Genomic DNA, 15,749 nt, shown 5'->3' with positions numbered 1-15,749 from the left:
GACTTGTTGGTCTTTAATTTTTGTCCTTCGCCTAAAAACTCATGGGTTTCGGGTTCGAACCCCCGCTTAGTTAAAAATAAATAAAAAAATTCGCAAGGCAGAGTTTTGGATTCAAACTCTGGGTTATAAGGTAGTAAATTCCGCTTTAAGGTAGAGTTTTGCAGGCAAATTCTGTCATGCGAATCCAAAATTTTCCTTGCGATTTTTTTTTTATAATTTTTTTTGACTTAGCGGGGGTTCGAACTCGAAACCCATGAGTTTTTAGGCGAAGGATAAAAATTAAAGACTAGCAATTTGAGGGGCAAAATTAAGGACCACCTCCGAATAAGGACAATCGTGCAAATTGCCCTAATCTCAACCCCAATATATCTGTCTTTTTTGAGTGGGCTAGCCCAATAATTTAACCCGATATTCTGCAGCTGTTAAGGGGTCATTTGCACTTCTAACCCTATTTTGTGCTGGTCTTTAATTTTTTCCCTCAAGGCTAACAATTTTATCGTTCAGCATAGATTTATATTTTGACATCATAATATATCACAAGTTATGCCTCGTGCCCTTATAATTAAAGAACCTATGCCTGCATAAGTTCAATTTTAAAAGATAAAAATTAACGACCAGCCCATTTGAAGCGCAAAACGTGCAATTTCTTGGCTGTTAATACAGTATAATGAGCGTGCTTGGAGCTATCATTATCATGCAATTGCTCCCTATGACCCAATTTAATGTCCGAAAGCCTTAAAAAAATGTCCAAAATACCTTACGAACGGAATATGACCTGAAAGGCTACCAAAAATGCATGTAAAGTCCAATCGTCTAGTTAGATTAGCTAATTAGCTACACATAGCATTTAATCTGAAATTAAACATGGATGTTCACCTTATGCCATTTGAAGATTCATTTGTCATTTTTCAAGAACGTGCCATTGCAAACTGGCTAGAAATCAGCAATTCCTTGAGAATATTATAAGATTTAATTGTATCATGTAAAGTTAAATTACGTTTACCATGCTTGAATTTGGCAACAGAAAAGAGAGTTACGCTTCACTGCCGTTCCTTATAATTTGTCTATCAATTTTGCCTGGGCTAAGGGATACCTTGGTAAATGAGAATAAAGGCAACCATATCCTTTATGCTTGGACAATTTCTTTAAAAGTTAAATGATTTTTTTCTTTTTAAATTTGGGCATTTTTGGGATTACGTTTTTCAGACAGATCTGTACGAACTTTATTTTTCTCAACGTAGCTACAAATCTAAATTATAAACACATGACTTTCAATTCCAAATTAAAAAGAGATTCTATCTAAACTCGTGGCTTTTTTGAAATTCATTTTGTTGGGCCAAATGTGCAACAAACTTGACTAACTCATTTTTTCTTCTTCTGGGGTAGCTATAATTCTAAATTTTAACGTGCTGCATTTTACGGTGAATTAAATAATTATTCTCTGTGAGCTCACACATTTTTGATAGTTAAACTTTTTCAATAAGATCTGTAACAAACTTGATCGCAACTTTAATTATTTCATTCGGGTCAGCTCCAACATTCTAAATAAAAATAAGAACAAACAAATGTGAAAAATAAAGAAGAAAAATGACAAAATTACACCATTCAAATAAATAGTTAATTCTATAGAAACATGTGTCCCTCGAATATGCCTCCCTTCATTCAAAGAAGTTTTTCTGTTTCTCACACGCCGCGTAAACGTTGAAATCACTCTTTATGTCACTCAACACTCCAGTGGTGTAGATAGGAGAAAATGAAGTTGGGGATTGGTACAACCACCCTAGAGTTGGGGAGCCAATAAAGTGTATGACTGTTTACATTAAATAATAACATTGGTAAGTAAAAATCTCATTTTGTTATTTTGAATTAGAGCAATACATGCACAATTGAAAAAAACAACAATAACATATCTAGTGTAATCCCACAAGTGGAGTCTGAGGAGGGTAAAGTGGACGCATTGATTTTTTTTTTTTTAAAATAATCCCATCATTAGCTTGGTTCAAAATCATAACTTTTCATTAAATAAAGCACCAATACAACATACCGAAATGGAGGCTTGAGAAGTTAATAAAGGGTTGACAAGGAAAATTAAATGCACACACTACAAATAACACACATTATTGCAATTTAAAAACATGTCTTAATTAATTAGCTCCAATCATGTTGTTGCTTGTCAAGTTCTTGCAATATGTAGATCAAAGCAAATATGATCAAGGGTGCAATGATATATTATTTCTGGAATTGGTCATATTGCTGACTTGGACTTGTTGAGGGAGAAGAGAGTATTTGATATTAAGGGTCTCAAAGATCTTCTTTAACTCAAGGATGAGCTCAGTGATCCTGTTGGTTCTATCCCCATAGTTCTGATGGTTAATGGTATGTTGAACACATAGCATCATTCCCATTGTGTGCACATTCCCTATTCCTTTCACTATCACTGAGTGTTTTGGATTCCAATACTTTGGCTTGCTCTCTAGGTACCTATAGTTCATCAAATGCAAACACATGCTCATATATATATATAGATATATGTTGATTTACAACAATAACAACAACATGCCCAGTCTATTTTCAGAAGTGGGGTTTGGGAAGGGTGGGTGCACGCAGATTATACCTCTACCTTTGTGGGGCAGAGAGACTGTTTCTGATAAACCCTCAGCTGAAGAAAATCGTTTTTCAGAAAAATGATTTGAAGAAAATGTATATATAATGAACCGAAATCAATTTGAAAAAAAGAGGATTTATAATGGTCATATATCATGGTGTTTCTTTATGCTATCTCATCCATTGAATTGTCATTATCGAGACAAGTTCAAAATATTTGCTAAGCGTAAACTCGTTTGTTCAGGTAGTCATGAGCTACTAAAACTAAAAATGGAACTTAACTTCTCATTGACTACGTCTAAACATTTAGAATCACTGCGATCCGGATTGAGAAAACAGAAAGAGGTTAACTTATGCACACTAATAGAGTAAATAAGAAAATTATATTATCAGATCAAATGACATAAAAGATAGTTATAGATAATTGCTATGAAAATTAAAGTAGGATTAGTAGCCTAAAATATAAGACAAGTTCAGGCGTGGATGTAACCTCGCTTTCTGCGTGGGTTTAATTGAACCAAATATTTTGACAAAAAACATAGATATATAGGTTAAGAAACTACTAAAATGCATCCAAGGTGTGGCCTAGTGATCAATGAAGTAGTTGGAGAACCATGAGGTCTCAGGTTTAAATCTTAGCAAAGACAAATAACACAAAGTGATTTCTTCTCATCTGTCCAAGCCTTGGTGGACATAATTACCCGCTATCTATACTAGCTGGTGAGAAGTAGCAGGTGGTCGTTGGAATAGTCGAGATAACTAAAAAGAAATTATTAATTAAAGGGAAAAGGAGTTGGTGGGGTTAGGGGTGAGGCAAGGGGGGGGGGGGGGGGAAGGGGGTATCAAAAGAGTTCTTACAGTTGAATGGCCTTTTTGAGGGCAATGATGGTGTCCATAGAAGTATTGGTATCAATATCAAAGGAAATTGCGTCGCACATTTCAGGGCTTCTGTAAAAGTTGCTTATTGGCTTTGTGATCAATACTGCATTCGGGTAGTATATTTTCTCATTGTCGTAACGCAAGAATACTGTCGTCAATATATTCATCTCTTCCACTATCAACTGCATACACATTTAGAAGGAAAAAAACAAAGAAATTGACATATGTCAAGAAATTAAATTAGTAAGTAGTAACCTATTTGCCAAGCCAGATATTGAATATTCTACTAGTTAGTCTTGAAAATTGTCATTGTTATTGAAAAGTAATCTAAATAGAAACACTTTCTCAACAAATAAATACATAAAAATCACAAAAAAAGGAACCAAATGGTATATTTTTAGAAATAAGCTGATTATTTGCTATAATGGGTTAAAATAATTATAGACTGATATTATGAAAATTCTTTAACCTATAGCATGTGTCGATCGATTTATATTAAGATAAATCCTTCATTTATATATGTTCGATTAAACCAGCTCAAAGATATTCTTAACATAGTGTGATATTATCTGTTTTATACCAAGCACGCACGATTTTCCACTACAAGAAAGTATAGAAATGACAACAAAAAATTTAATATTTGAAACAACTTAGTTTTATTGTTGGCAAATGAACTTTTTTGTTGCCAAAGAATTTAATTTTGTTGCCATAGTATTGATTATTGTTGCAAAAAGTACTTTTGGCAACAAAAAAAAAGTTGTTGCACGTTGTTGCAATAACAGCCGTTGGGAAAAATCTATGCAACAAAAAAAAAATTTGTTGCCAAAAGTAATTTTTGCAACAATAATCAATCTATGGCAATAAAAATAATTTTGTTGCCAATTTTTTTTTTTCTTGTAGTGTTCCCTAAAAGGCGATCACACCATTAAGTGTATCCTTACACCTTATATGTAGCTTTCTAATCCTTTCAGCGAAATTTTTTATTTTGTGTCTCACACAACTGATGCTAGTTGTGCGAGGTACAATTTTTTTTATTTTTTTTTTTGCTTTCCAACTACTAATACTAGACTTTATTGCTTACCTAAAAATATATATACCATGAAGGTTAATTGGTAGTGCTAATCCGTAATGAGATATAATTAATTAAATATTTATATACCTGAACTCCATCGATAACACAACGATCACCAATGTCAAAAGGATGGACGACAAAGACGAAGATGATGGATTCAAAGATAGTCTTGCAAGTGTTTTGGAAAGCAAATCCCAAGAGTACAAGTTGGGATAGAAGGAGAGCAAGTATTTGTGTGGACAAAAGTCCCATCACTAAGAGTGAAATCACAAGTATTATGAAACCGACTATCCCACTTGCTAACTTGTGAAGCTGTTGCACTGCCGTTTTTGTGTCATTCAATGAGTGTGCCAAGTACTTCCTCTCATAGTATGCTCGTACCTGCATGTAGTTAGCAATTAATCAATCCCCATAAAAACTTTCAAAAATTAATGTAGTGTAAAAAAAATTGTGTACTAGAATTGTTTTTAGTACGAAGGAAAACATTTTTCTAGAAAATAAGTGATTTTCTTACTTATTTTCTGGTATTTGATAAGTAAACATAAAATATTATCTCAAAAGCATTTCATATATAAGTAAGGTAAATACTATATATGAAGGTAGAGGTGGAGTGGAGGGGATGAGAAGTGGGGGTGGGTGGCAAGGGGTGCGGGAGTAGGGGGTTGAGGAGGGTGTGGGGGCGGGGGTATTAGGAACGTCAAGACATCTCCTTCGAAAAGAAACCATTGAAAGAAGGATCTATGCCATTGAGTATTGACCATACGCTATTTTCTCATTTTGTTTGACGCGGGGCCAAATAGAAACTGGGGTGGGGGCGGCGGGTGTGGGGGCTGGAGTGGTGGGGATAGGGAGACAATCAATATGAAATTCATCTATGGCATTTATTTTTCATAAATTCACTAGAGAAGTTATTTTTCTATTTTCTCAAGGAATTTATTTTTCTAGAATTTATTTTTTTTAAAAACATTTGACCAACAAAAGTATTTTCCTCCATACGATCGAAACACAAGCTATATTTAACATGTTGCAATAGGTAATTAGCTGCCTTATTTTACATATTAATCCCACTCATTACAAACAGTTACTTGTAAATCATATAAGTGATTATTTGGTATAATGTAGAAAGTCTTTTATTTTAAACTATTAGTATATATTGTATAATAATTACCACCCAGTTTCTGAAGGCAGACTTGGTGATCCTTCCAGTTTCAACAGCTCCTTCAAAGAGTGGAAATATGGTGTTTATCTCTACTCTATTCAGGAACCTCATTAGGTCTTCCTCCTCTATGTACCTTCACAAAAAGACAATATTAACCATATCCTTACAAAATTCATTAATTATATTGTTGTCGTTTGGGTTAAAAGTGAACCTTAATTCTGAAACATATATATACGTACATTACATATCTGTACTCCATATAAGTACAAGGACGTTTATAAATAAATTTTGTTCAAACTTAAATAGAGTAACGTTGATAGAGTGTACTACATTCAAGTTTGCCAAAGTGTAATACACTTGGCGTGAAAGAATAATGGGATCATTCAAATAATTATGGAAAAAGCTATGTGTCATCAAAGCAGTTGTCAACTTCGACTTCTTAGTATTTGCTATTCTCACTCATTATTGAGGAGTTCCTGACAAATTAAAATTATTCTGTGTGGAGTCTACTTACGTACTCAACTTGACTTTTTTATTGTATTCGTATTTGTAAACAATATTAAAATAGTTACTGAAATTAGATTATGAATAAATAGAATTTAATTTAATATCCAAATTAAATTCAAATCCTAAATAAATTGATTTTTTAATAGAAGAAATTAATTAAAGTAAGGAGTATAAATAAGAAATTAGTGGAACTAATCTGGATATATAAAGGTAACATGGCATGTTTTTCAAAATTTTATATTCATTTGGATAATTAAATTTGAAGTTTAACGTGATATTCTCTTAATCAATCTAGAATTTAATAACTACCACTTATAAGTTATATAATACACAATTAACATCTTAAATTTCGTGCTAGATTTAATAGACATATTTTGATTTAAATTGTAGTTGGGCAGATATTAACATGAATGAGGCCGACAATTATGTTTGGATTGTTACCATGTGCGTCTTCCCACTACATTTTACAGAATTTTTGTTTGAATGAAGGAAAATGGAACTATTGCTTTGAGTGGAAATGGAGCTATTGCTTTGAGTGGTCCTTCAATTCCTCGCAACAAAATTGATGGCTTTCAATGTGGCCAAGCATGTTGAAAAATACTCCCCAACCAAGTAACAACAAGACCCCAAATTAGTGTTGTCCATTCAAACTTTGGTGTGTGTGATATGACAAAACTACGGTATCTCTATTTTTAGAATCGCGGGAAGTTGAAGGTTTTAGCTAGGCGACTAAAAATTTTTAGTCTAACCTGACTGCAATTCTTTATATTCGGTACAAGTATATACTCAAGGTAAATAAGTGTCAAATCCAATAGTAGGTAAAACTTAAGGTTTACAACCCACCTTTAATGATATTTATTTTTTCATTTTGTTTCTTTTCTACTTCATTTTTGAATTTGAATTTTTACATCAAAACTAGATTCTGTTTGATTGTATTAGATTGATTATACACATATTATATTGTGATATATTGGCTAATCTTCTTATAAAAAATAAAAATTAAGGTTATTTTTCTAAATGGGTCACTTTGGGTTAAGGGTGTCAAGTGGGCCGGGCCGAGCCATAGTTAGTGGGCCGGGTTGGAGGAGGAAAGGGTGTCCGCCTTACCTCTTCTACTCGGGTGGGGGTAAGTAGTGGTAAGTGGGGGCGCCTTTTTTTTTTTTTTTTTTTTTTTTTTTTTTTTTTTTAAAAAATTCTAATACAAAAATAGACATTTACATTTACTACTAATAATAAAATTAACATTTACAACTAATGATAAAATTGCTAAATTAAAAAAAAGTTTAGTCGTAGTCAAATTCAAAAAGCTAGCCGTTGTAAATTTAAAAAACTAGTCGTTGCTAATTTTATTTGAACCCCTAAATTTATGAATAACTGCACTTTGGTCATATTTTCAAACTATAAATACCCCTCCATTCTTCTTCATTTTCACACAATTCTTCCACAATTCTCTCTTTATCTAAATTTGCTATTCAACTAGTGTACATTACTTCACCTCCACCTTCTCCTCGAGTTCGACGATCAACTTCAAGTACGGTGTGGATGCATTTTGAGCGAGTAAATGAGGAACATGTTAAATGTCAACATTGTGGTGACATATATCTCCACAAGTCCGGAGCGTCGAGTATTAGCCTATTAGGGAGGGTGGGTGGTGGAGGGGGGTACCGGTGTGTTGCGTAGACACTTGTGAAAAGGCATGAAATTGAACTGAATGATTTATCAAAGGTATATTTGTTGAGATAAGTACTATCACAATCTAATATATACTATATACTGAAAATGTATCAAAGGTATATTTGTTGAGAAAACAAAATTGTTTAGCTTTAAAATACAATTTTAAAGAAAACTAAAGTGCTCCGTAAAAAGAGACTCCTAATTTATTGGGATACAATGTTTTTAAAATACTTATTATTAGTAATAAATTTAGTACTTATCTTTTTTTTTTTTTTTTGAAGTGGGCCGGTGCCCCGGTGGGCCATTACCCGGGCTACTGGTGGGCTGTCCACCTTGTCCAGCCCAACCCCCTAATAAATCCCACCTAGCCCAGCCCCTTACACCTCTTAGTGGTCCGGGCCGGCGTGGTGGTAGGGTTTTCGCCGGGTTCGGGCTAGCCCGACCCACTTGACAGGCTTACTTTGGGTTGTTGTGCAGTATATTTTTAGGTGAAATTTTTTGGAAGATGTCCCTTTTTGGATCCAACTTATATTTGGATCTTTAGAACTACGGTCTAAAGAGAAAACTAAAAATCTTATGAAAAAACGTTATATCACAATCTTATAAAATTTTGTAACCTACTGCAAACTTTAGATACAACAGTTGCCGATATGTAAGGTTGAACTATATATGAGTAACAATAATTCCGAGTCTAACGTTATCCGGAACAGTGGTATTTTTTCAAGGGCTATATTTGAACAACTTTTAAAAATAGGAACAAAATCTAAATGGAGTCCTGAAAATTAGAACATTTGCGCAAATCAATCACGTTTTGGTTCAAAAATATATTTTTAAATAAAGCATTTTTAAATTATTTGATAGTGTAAAATGTAATTTATGTGTTGATACATAGAAGTAAAACTCTAATGATTGATTGTTGTCAGTACGTGTGTGTAACAAATGTCTGTAAAGGAGTAGAAGACTTACTTGGCACCAGGATTGGCAACGTTCTTGAAGATCTTTCTTGAACAATTTCTAGCCTCCATTTCACTAGTAATCTCAGTTTCAGTGTTCCCAAACTCATCCACACTCTCAGAAATTGTTGACAACCCAAAGAACCTTACATAATTAGCCAATCTCTTCACACTCCATGCTGATGTCTTGCTTTGCATACTTAGCTTCTTTAGCTTGGACAATTTCCTCGATTGTTTCAGTTTTTGTACTCCTTGGACATCAACTGGTGGACCAGAAAGTGTGTCTAGAACATAGTGATGGAACACACTTTCTTTCATACGGTCGAAGTAAGTCGCGACAAAAAAAGACGAGGCTAAAACTTTTACCAGAATAATCTTAACGGGCCAGATCGTTGCAAAGAATGAGTAAGGCCAGTAAAGCTTCGCGTAATTTTGTTAGCATCTTGTTTTGTTTGTTGAGCTTTGAGTTGAACATGAAATTAAAAGACAAAAGGACAAGACCTAACCAAACACAATTTTGGAAGCTTTTCCTAAGACCATAGACAAAATACAACACCTTTTCACGAAGCATGAAGTTTCTGTCGACGAGGAAGACGAGGAGTCGAATGACAAAACTTGAAATAAGGCGACCACTGAAAATGACAAGAATCACTACGCACCATTTCCACAACTTAAGACCCCATAAGGGATTTTCCCTTAGAGGTGAAATTGTGAGAGCACATATTAAACAAGATGTTGTGAGTAACAAAAAACACCATTCAAACAAAAGCCTTAAAGGGATTTTTCTCATCTTTTTTTTGTGCTTCTCTTTAATATTCCCATATCCTTCTTCATCCTTGTGATGTTCTTGGTCATATTCGTCATCACTATCTACATCCTTTTCACATGAGGGGTCGAACGACTCATCCGATTCATCGCCAAAATTGAAAGTTTTTTGGTTGACTGGAACACTACTATTGAACTCAAAGACTCGAGCTTTTGGTTTTGAGAAAGTAAGGCGGCGAATTGTTTGAAATTTTGAAGGATTTTGGGTAGGTTTTGTTTCTGTCATGTAATTAGCATCATCGGTGCTCTTCTTGCGATCTTGTTCGTCTATGAACTGAATCGCATGATCAGAGGCTGCTAGTTTCTCCATCCTTTTTGAGCTACTTCACTTGGTTTAATTTCATCATACTATCAGTCGTCCTTATATAGAATGTGAATGTGTCATCAAAGGTTAAGGTGACGTTTGGTTGAAGAAATGGAGCAGCTAATCGCCACATATTATCGTACATTATTTTATACAAATGTTTGGTCTCATTTTTTACTTTCCAAAATAAAACACATAATTCATTCCAATATGTTGGGTTTGAGTTTCCGTATAACTAATACTATGGGAAACCTATGAATTATTTTATGCAGAATAGAATGTGGAAATGAAAATATTAAAACTATTAAATGATCAAATATAAACCGTGAAAATATGATTTTTTGCCCTCTTACAATTTGAATAGAAGAAAATGGCTTTTTCAAATCTGTTATGTGTTTTTTTTCAGATCTCTTATGTGTAAAAAATGAAGATCTCTTGTAAAAAGGTCATAAAACTAAATAAAATTTGTAAAGGACCAAAAATCCAATATTATAGTTTTTGAAAAGATAAAGACTTACTTTAAAATATACATTGAATATATAATAACTTTTAATACAATATACCAAACATCTCTTATATTACTTATTCATGCATTACTAATTTTTGCATAACGTGTTACTTAACCAAACGACTCCTAAACGAAATTCATTATGTTGAATGTTGTTCACCTCTAACTCCAACCAAGTATCTCTTGTGGTACAAATTACAATAGCATTAGGCCCCATGTATTGGAGGTGCATGCATTAGCTTCTCTCTTAATACAACAGTGAAGGAAGGACGCATATATTGAGGAGTTAAAAAGTGGTCGACCAAGTGCAATAATGTAGTAGTAATTCACAGCCAACATTAATGGCATTTTAGATCTTTTGCTATAAGTTGATTGTCGTCATACCTGCTTGCTGAGATAGGGGCGTTTTTGTCATTGTAGATATTATAAGCTTTAAAGTGATTGTACCATATGGAGTTGTTAGCGGGTCATTTTGCACCTTTGTCCCTATTCTGTGCCAAGTTTTTGCGCGGATTGACCTTTATGCGGACTGATCTTTGATTTTTGTCCCTCAAATCACTGGTCTTTAATTTTTGCCCCTGCTCCTCATTTAATGGAATTATTTTGGCCAAAGTACTCTTATCTGCTTGTCTACAAAACCTGAGATTCTGGGTTCAATCCCGAGTAGAGGTGATGAATTTGTTGTTTTCTTCTCATTTAATTCATGAACTTTGCCTTGTCCGTCATAAGTTATGTAGGAATTAAATTATCCGACATAAGTTGTGTAATGACTAATTCGCAATGTATAAGTTTATAGAAACTTTTCCTTGTCCGGCATATAATTGTAGGAATTAAATTTTCTGGTATAAGTTTTGTAGTGCCGAGTGAATTAGTTACTACACAACTTATGCTGGAAAATTTAATTCCTACAGAAATTATGCCGGACAAATAAAAACTTTGCCTTGCGAAATTAGGATCAAAGATAAGGGTGGACCTTATTTTTTTTTTTTTTTTTTTTGATGTCAAGGATATTTTCGACCATTTTCTTGTTACTTAAAGTGCCGAAGGGCATGTAAGATATATACTTATATTATTAATATCTCAAATAAAGAATAAGAATCATCTTTGAATTTTCTATTATATCTACTACTAACTTTGGTCAAAAGCAAAATTAATTATATGTTTTATGACCTTAATGATATCCTTCATGATGAAGAAAAATGTTTTAATTTGTCTTTATGGCCTTCAAATGGTCTTTATGGCCTTAATTACTCTTAAAGTTTAAAAAATGTTTGTAGATAAAAGATAACTATTTTGCTATATATCTGATCTTATGGGATCATCTATTGATATAGCAAAAAAGATAAAGTAAAATCCTTTCTTCTCCTCCTCCTTTTTTTGGGCAATTGTGTTTGTGCAAACTTCAAACTTCCAGCCACTAGTGCAAGTATTTAGAAGTGCTGTGGAACCTTGGGGAGTGACCGGGCTAAACGATTTGCACCACAGTCGGTTCGAAATTGCTTTCAAGGCAGTGGCTTGCCACGACGCAACGTTCATCCGATAAGTTGATTCTATCCTTTTGTTCGTTTCTTGATTAATATTATTAATATTTCCAACAATTTGAAAGCGATTTTTTTTATACAATATTGATCAGTAGCATATTGAGAGGTAAAAAAAAATAAAAAATTGTATACATATTTTGGTGATGAAAGGTAAAATACTTTTATTTCCTCTCTAAGAATGTGGTCAGAGGGGAAAAAAAGATGAGAAATCTGTTTTGTCTAAAAAAAAAAAAGTGAGAAATTTTGGCATGAATAAATTTAAGTGTATGATATAATTGTTGTGGTTATTTCTTAAGTGAATCTTGTGCCTAATGCAAGAGATTGAGTTTTAGACTCTTTTACTACTAGGCAAATTTGTGCTAACAAAGTTAATCTTGTGTCACCCAAGTTGAAGAAGAAGAATGATTTATTATGTTGGTGATTAAAAAACTACTCAAGTTCTTCTTAAACTCGTATTTGGAAGAAAAATGGAGTGAAGGTTTTATTTGAGTATGATTTTGGTGTGTCAACCTAAATTTTATTATTGATACTTACTTTTCTCATAGTGCTTTCTTAAGATATTTGTTGATAATGACATAGTGTGAGTAAATTTTACATGATTATTTGGATGAAATTATATTATTAGCTTGTTATTTATAAGATGAAATGGCTTATGAGAAATTAGAAATACTTCGTATGAGCTATGAAAATATTATTCCCCCATATTAAAATTTTGAAGATGTGGGGGTTACGGTATCTTACTAGAATTATGGTGAGAGAATCTTTTAAAAGTGATAATATTTCACTTAGTGTAACACCCCATAAATTCGGGTTAGGTGTGAATGTGTAAAACTAGTATTAAGATGATATTTAGCTATATGAATCCAATGGGGATGAATTTGGACAGTCGTTTTGAAGTCAAACCAAATAGTGAAGTTCGTAAGAGTTCTCAAACTCGTCTAAATTTCTGTAGGTTTGACTTCTAAGACAGTTTTGTGAAATTAAGTTGGGCATTTGGGAAAACTTACTTCATGAAAGTTGTAGGTATTTGAAATAACTTTCCAATAGTAGGTCGCCCAGCTCCAACGGAGCTCTGTGCTAGGATTTATGCCCATTTTACTGAAATCTGTTGGCAGTGGCGCGAGTTTTCGTGCTACAGACTGGTTTTGGCCTTGTAACGCAAGGGAGCCACACTTGCAATGCAAGGGTGGCTCAGGGGAGGTCCCTTGTTGAGGTCCCTTTCCCTGGCCTTACAACGCAAGGATGGTGCGTGACCCCGTTTTGCTAGTTCCGAACCCTATAAGTTTAAAACTTCGTTTTAACTTTTTCCCACTTTGTTTTGGACAACTTTTTAAGAGAAAACAATCCTAAGGCTTTCCCAAAACATATAAGGTATGTTATTTATCAATTCCCATCCTTAAACCATCAATCTAACATCAAATTAACACTAGTTCATCCTTCAAACCATAGTTTCTTGAAAACTGAAGAAAGAGAAGTTGAATGAGACTTTGGGAAACTTCTTAAAGGTATGTTCTATGATTCTTAATGAGATTATTGAGAGTTATGGGACTAGTTTAAGGTATTAGAAACAATTAGAATCCATGGGTGATTCATGGGGGATTCAAGAACACGATTTTGGGCACAACGAGCCCTAGTTTTGCGATAAGGGTGGGAACTCTTCGAATTTGGTTAAAGTTCTGAACTTTGTCATTATTAACCTATTGTAGAGTGATTGTTGAACCTTGAAAATTCTGTTGGTACCATTTTAGCGGGATTTGAGGTATGTCTCTTTTTGAACATACTCTTTCAAATGGTTTTTCCGAACTCTTTGGTTGTGGTTTGTGTGCGTGAGGGACAAAACCATATTAAACCTCATTTGTACTATATTATATATACATAATCATGATTGTTTTCCTCTCTAAAGGATGATTGAAGATTGAGATATAAAGCTTTGGTATTCAAACTTGAATTACCCCAAAAGGGATATTTAAACTTGGTAATTGAAAAGCTTGACTATCTCATGTGAGTGCTCTATAATGGATTGTGTTAAACTTGAAACTTGTTTAAAGAAGTGAACCCGGTATCCAAAACTGAAATGACTTAATGTACCCCCATAATGGGATGATGAACATAATCCTTAATGAATAATGTGACTATCATGATATGACTTGTGATTAGGCTTCTATGCCATGATTTGAGTGATTTGGATTCTATGCTAGGATTGTGATTAGTCTCTTTTTCCATGATTTATTTTATTTTTGTTTGGCCTAGCTACTCGAGGGGAATGGTAGTCACTGTGGATCCTAATGGGGTTAGCCTAGCCATTCAGAAGGAAGAGTGGCCATCGAGGATTAGAAATCCTGGTGTGGTCTCTACCTAGCTATTCGGGAGAAAGGGTAGCTATGGGGTTGATAACCCCGATGTGGTACTTCTATGCGGTTTAGGGAACCTTAAATGGCCGTCCTTCCGTTATGTTGATTTGGGCCTGTGTCGGCATGTGTTATACTTTGGTTACCTGTGAGTGGCTTGTTAATGATCTTGAATTCATGATTGAAAGACTTAAATGTGATAAACGACATAACGAGCTAAAATTGATTTATTTCTTCTTTAATGATTTTCATTAAGAGTGTTCTAAGTTTGGTGATTTGTTCTTTCTCTGAATTTAAACTGCTTTTATTGACATCGTTTTACTGATCCTTATTATAAAATTGTGTTATATTAACTATTGTCACCGAGACACTCACTGAGTACCCAGTACTCAGGCATACCATTGTTGTTTTTGATGGTGTGTTAGGTAACGTTGAGGAGCAAGTTTGTGATACGCGCATGGATTAAGAGAGCTTGCTACTTTCTGGACAATTTGGTGAGCCCACATGCTTGTTCGTGGGGCATCATCCTATCTTAGTTATTGTTTTATTTTCGGGTTGCGTTCTGAAGTTAGATTATGTTTTATTTATCATCTTAGAGGCTCCATAGATAGATGTTATTTCTGTGGGTAGTTGTTGCAGTCGTTGGTTGACACTTTGGGTGTTGCTACGTTTTATAGCGATACATTTATGATAGACTTCCGCTGATTTTATTATTTGATGGTGATCATGAGTTAGTTAGCTATTTATAACGTATCGATATAACGGATGAGAGATCATCAAAAAAGATTTGACGTTATTGATTTTATAAGGTGCTTCCGGTGTTGTTCATAGCAAGTTCTTCTAATTTGTAACTTCACCAAAATCGGTACCGACGCACAAAATACTAGTGGTATAAGTGATTAGGGTTGTAACGATGTTAGGCCATATGTTCGTTTTCACCATTTTACCCCTGCTGATCCGTTTCAGAGACTAGGAGCGAGTCTAGTGAAAAGTTAAGGAGTTAGAATCCTTAAGTGAAGGAATTTGACCAATAGTTGACTTTTGGCTAAACAGACCTTTTTCGAATTTTCGTTGATTCCGTGAGGTTCGGAGGGTCAATTATGACTTGGCGGGGTGGATGGTTTCCGAGATGCTTGATTGTATTTTGTGCACTTGTTTGAAAACTTGTTTTATTCAGTTTGGCGGTTGACTTAGTAAATTAGACCTCCGTTGGGAATTTCGAGGCCACGGGTGAGTTTGTAGCGCATTTTTTAGCCATTTGTGCATATTGGTTTGTGTATATGGCTCCTCGGACTGATGTCGGGATTTTGGGAAAACTTAGTGGAAAACCAGAAGTTTCTGGTTCTGGTGTGACCGTTGTACCAGGACCGCCACA

At 34.2% G+C, this 15,749-nt stretch overlaps 1 pseudogene; it reads right to left on the bottom strand.

Moving 5' to 3' along the window:
- Positions 1–2,133: 2,133 nt before the first annotated feature.
- On the bottom strand, positions 2,134–10,073 carry LOC132030077 (mechanosensitive ion channel protein 10-like; annotated as a pseudogene).
- Between the last annotated feature and the right edge of the window lie 5,676 nt (positions 10,074–15,749).

The sequence above is a fragment of the Lycium ferocissimum genome, chromosome 9 (genome assembly GCF_029784015.1).
Source record: "Lycium ferocissimum isolate CSIRO_LF1 chromosome 9, AGI_CSIRO_Lferr_CH_V1, whole genome shotgun sequence".
Taxonomy (NCBI): Eukaryota; Viridiplantae; Streptophyta; class Magnoliopsida; order Solanales; family Solanaceae; genus Lycium; species Lycium ferocissimum.
This window is presented reverse-complemented; position numbering and strand designations above follow the sequence as displayed.